Genomic DNA, 4,214 nt, shown 5'->3' with positions numbered 1-4,214 from the left:
TTTTTTTTTTTTTTTTTTCAGAGTTACACTCTTAACCCCATATAATTTTTTGTTGTTGTTGAGCCAGGGTCTCACTATGTAGTTTAGGCTGGTTTGAACTCACTGTGTAGCCCTGGCTAGACTCAAAGTCACAACAACCCTCCTGTGCCAGCGTCTGGAGTGTTGAGGTTACTTATAGGCATGTGGCACCACGCCTGGCTAACCTCATATACTTTTTAAAACTGATGATGGGTATTGGCTTTTGAAAAATGCACTTTTAGGGCCCAGCGGTATAGCTCAGTGGACTAAGTGCTTGCTTAGGTAAGCTCAGGGGCCAAGGTTGGATCCCTGGAGCATGCTGAGCCAGGATGGAATCTGAGTGTGGTGGTGTGCGCTGTAATCCCAGCATCTGGGAGGCAGAAATCAGGTGGATCACTACGAGTCTGCGCTGTGTAGTGAGACCCTATACACACACACATACACACACACAAAAACCTAAAAAAAAAAAAAATGCACTTTTAGTCCTTATTGAGATAATCTCATGGTATACCTAATAGGTTCTATTATAAACTGTATTTTATCTTTAGACAGATATTTGTTTTATTTTTTCCAGGACTAGAAACCTAATCCAGCCCAGGACTGGGGATCTACCACTGAGTTATAACCTAATCCCCTAAAAAAAAAATTATTATTATTATTTTTTTTTTTTTGCAGAACCGGGGATTGAACTCAGGTCCTTTAGCTTGCCAGGCAAGTGCTTATACCACTGAGCTATCTCCCTGGTCCCCCCTTTTTTTTAAATTTAAGATTTTTAAAAAAATTATTTTTAGGGAAGGGTCTACAGGGTGTTTAGGGTCCCACTACTAGATCAGACTCATAGTGATCTGTCTGTTTATAGCCTCCCAAGTGCTGGGATTACAGGCACATGCCACCATGCCCAGTCTCAACTACCATGTCAGTGAGCCCTGGGTGCGGGGCCGGCACGGCAGGCCCAGGGATCAAACCCTGGCACCTGTGCCTGCTTGCAGGCCTTTTAATCTGTTGAGCTATTTGGCTGGCCCTCACCTTTTTTTAAAAAAAAAAATCTTTTATTTATTTATCTATTTTGGTACAGGGTCTCCTGTATGAAGCTTGGATTTGTAGTGATTCTCCTGTCTCAGCCTCCCCAGTGCTGGGATTACAGGCGTGTGCCACCACACCTGGTTTCCGTGGCATGTAGTACTTGGGAAAGAACCCGGGTCTTTGTGCTTGCCAGGCAGGTGCTTAGACCATACATGGTAAAAATCAAACATGATACAAGGAGCATAAAAAAAACACCTAATCTGCATAAAAAAAACTAATCTGCCATTCCCATCACCAAGTTTCCTTCTTCAGATGCAACCACATTACCTGTAGGGACTATGTAAATTAGTAGATCTGTGTCCTGTCTTCACTCAATATTTTAGGAACCATCCCATATCAATACGTGGAGATCTCTCTCTCATTCTTTGGATCAGCAGCAAGGCATTCCATTGAGGACTAAGTCATCATTTCATTAACTCACTCTTTGCTACATCAGCCTCCAGTCTTTAGTAACCACAAAGGAAGCTTTAGCAAACACTGTAGTACACAGATCTTTGTGCTTAAACAAAGACTACATAGGATAAATTCCCAGCAGTGGTATTTCTCTCTCTCTCTCTTTTTTTTTGGGGGGGGGGACTGGGGATTGAACTCAGGCCTTTGCGCTTGCCAGGGAAGCACTTATTCCACTGAGCCATCTCCCCAGCCCACAGCAGCGGTATCTCTAGGTCAAAAAGTTATGTGTTTAAGGTTTAATAGCTGCTCCTGAATTGTTCTCCAAGACAATGAACAAGAACATCTTTCCCCACAATGTGTAGTATCTCATCTGACATCTAAACAAAGTTCCACTCGAATTATAATTTGCAGTTTTTCTATTTTGAGATGGTCAAGTGTCTACATTTGCCTAAAAGCCACTTCTATTACTTTCATTCATTCATTTATTTATTTGCATTTTAGGGAAGGGTCTACAGGGTGTTTAGAGTCTCACTACTATTGTAGTGATCTGCCTGTTTACAGCCTCCCAAGAGCTCGGATTACAAGTATACATCACTATGCCCTAAAAATCAGTATTTAACAACAATTTTTTTTTTTTTTTTCAGTATCAGGGATCGAATTCAGGACCTTGCGCATGCCAGGCAGGCTCTTATGCCACTGAGCCATCTTTTTTTTTTTTTTTTTTTTTTTTTTATTGGTAGTTCTGTAATTTTATTTCCAAGTTAGTTCTCATCCACATTCACTGTCTGGAGATTTTTGAACGTGGTAACAGGTACATAGGTTACCAAGGTATACAGCTTGTTTGGTGAATCTTCATCCTCATTCCGTTTCCTGGACAACTGTACTCGGATACGATATGGAACATTACTTATTCCTTTGGCCCAGACAGCTTTGTTGAGCCTGGTGTCAATGTGCACATCGGGAGTCCCCATTTCCTTCATGGCAAACTTCCGGATCTCCTTAAGTGCCAGAGGGGCGCGCTTCTTGAAGCCCACTCTGTGGATGCGCTTGTGAATGTTGATTGTGTACTCTTGGGTCACCACCTCGTTGATGGCAGAATGGCCCTTCTTCTTCTCGCCACCCTTCTTTGCAGGAGCCATTCTGCTGGGCCCAAGTTGGAAAGGAAGAGCGCGGTCGATTGTGGGGCGCCACTGAGCCATCTTCCAGGCCCTAACAACAACTTTTTTTTAAAATATGCTCAAGATCCTCAGAAATAGCTGGGGAGAGAGCTCAGCAGCTTAAATGCCTGCCTGGCAAGCACAAGGTCCTGAGTTCAATCCCTGGGGGGAAAAAATCCTCAGAGATAGAAGCCTCCCTCAGCCAGGTGTTCAAGATCATCCAGCTCATAACCACCGCCTTCAAGTTCCATCTTCCATGCTTGCCTGGCAAGCACAAGGGCCTGAATTGAATCCCCTGTTCCGCCAAAAAAAAAAAAAAAAAAGTTCTACCTTCCAGCATTCAGAAGGCTGAGGCAGGAAGATTGGGAAGATTGTTGCAAATTCAAGATCAGCGTGGGTTGCATAGTGCTTTTTTTTTTTTTTTGCGGAACCAAGGATTAAATTTAGGCTCTTGCACTTGCCAGGCAAATGCTTATTCTACTGAGCCTTCTCCCGGCCCTGCATAGTGCTTTTAAGGCCAGCCTGAACTACATTTTGAGGACCTGACTCAAAACCAAAACCCCATACCAAAACAAAACCAGCCAGCCAGACAACACATCCTTCACGAAGACCCATGTCTGTTCCCATAGGATCCAGTCCACTCCCACTCCTCGGAAAGCTTCTTCCCTTCCAACCTGCACCCTGCATACAGCCTCACTTTGTCTCTGCACTAAACCTCCTCCCACCACCTCATGCCCGGCGTCAGGCAAGGCTGTTCGTGAGCCCTGTACAGAGCTAGCTTCCTGCTCCGCGCCCTTGCCCAGTGCCTGAGGGTGTCCGAGGGCGGTTTTTCATTCATTCACACCGTTTATTGGATATACACACGAGTCAGGTGCTCTTCCAGGCACTGAGGCTAAGGCAGTGTGTTGAGGAAGAACAAGACCTTTCTTCCCATTGGCTATTTTAAGAGGTGTGTGTGTGTGTGTGTGTGTGTGTGTACACCAATATACAACAGGACAAAAAATAAACACATATAAATGAGAATGTCATCCAAGCGGGAGGATCTCAAGTTGGAACCCAAGCGAGGGAACTTACCAAGACCCTATCCTAAAATATAAAGGGCCGGGGATGTAACTCGTTGGAAGGCTCTGGGGGTTCAATACCAGTATTGCAAGGGGAAAAAAATTCCCGAAAAAGTTGAAAGTAATACAGCCGAGAGCGGAGAGAACAGGAGAAGATGGGTCTCTTGCACACGGGGCCAGAGGCTGAGATGGGGGCGACGACCTGACTAGAAGGCGCCAGCCCCGCACGGAGCCTGCCGGTCGGTCGCTCTTCCAAAACCCAGCGAGCCCAGGCCTCAGCACCCAGTGTTCTGTTCCGTGGCGGGAGCTGCGAGTGCTCCGAGGTGTGAGCTGCGGCCAGTGCGTGGTGCTCAGCCCGGCAGTCACAGAGCACCCGCTGCGCCGAGGGGTCCGGGCAGCGCTCGCCGGGCTTTGCTCCTCTCCACTGCAGGCAGTGCATACTTCACCAACTTTATCCACAACGGAGCCATCGGGGGCTGAGAGGCGGCTGCGGTCCGCGTCT

The 4,214-nt window shown here is 46.2% G+C and overlaps 1 pseudogene; it reads right to left on the bottom strand.

The window, feature by feature from the left end:
• Positions 1 to 2,255: 2,255 nt before the first annotated feature.
• On the bottom strand, positions 2,256 to 2,693 carry LOC101586654 (annotated as a pseudogene).
• Between the last annotated feature and the right edge of the window lie 1,521 nt (positions 2,694 to 4,214).

The sequence above is a fragment of the Octodon degus genome, unplaced genomic scaffold, assembly GCF_000260255.1.
Source record: "Octodon degus isolate 3935 unplaced genomic scaffold, OctDeg1.0 scaffold00067, whole genome shotgun sequence".
NCBI classification, from domain to species: Eukaryota; Metazoa; Chordata; class Mammalia; order Rodentia; family Octodontidae; genus Octodon; species Octodon degus.
This window is presented reverse-complemented; position numbering and strand designations above follow the sequence as displayed.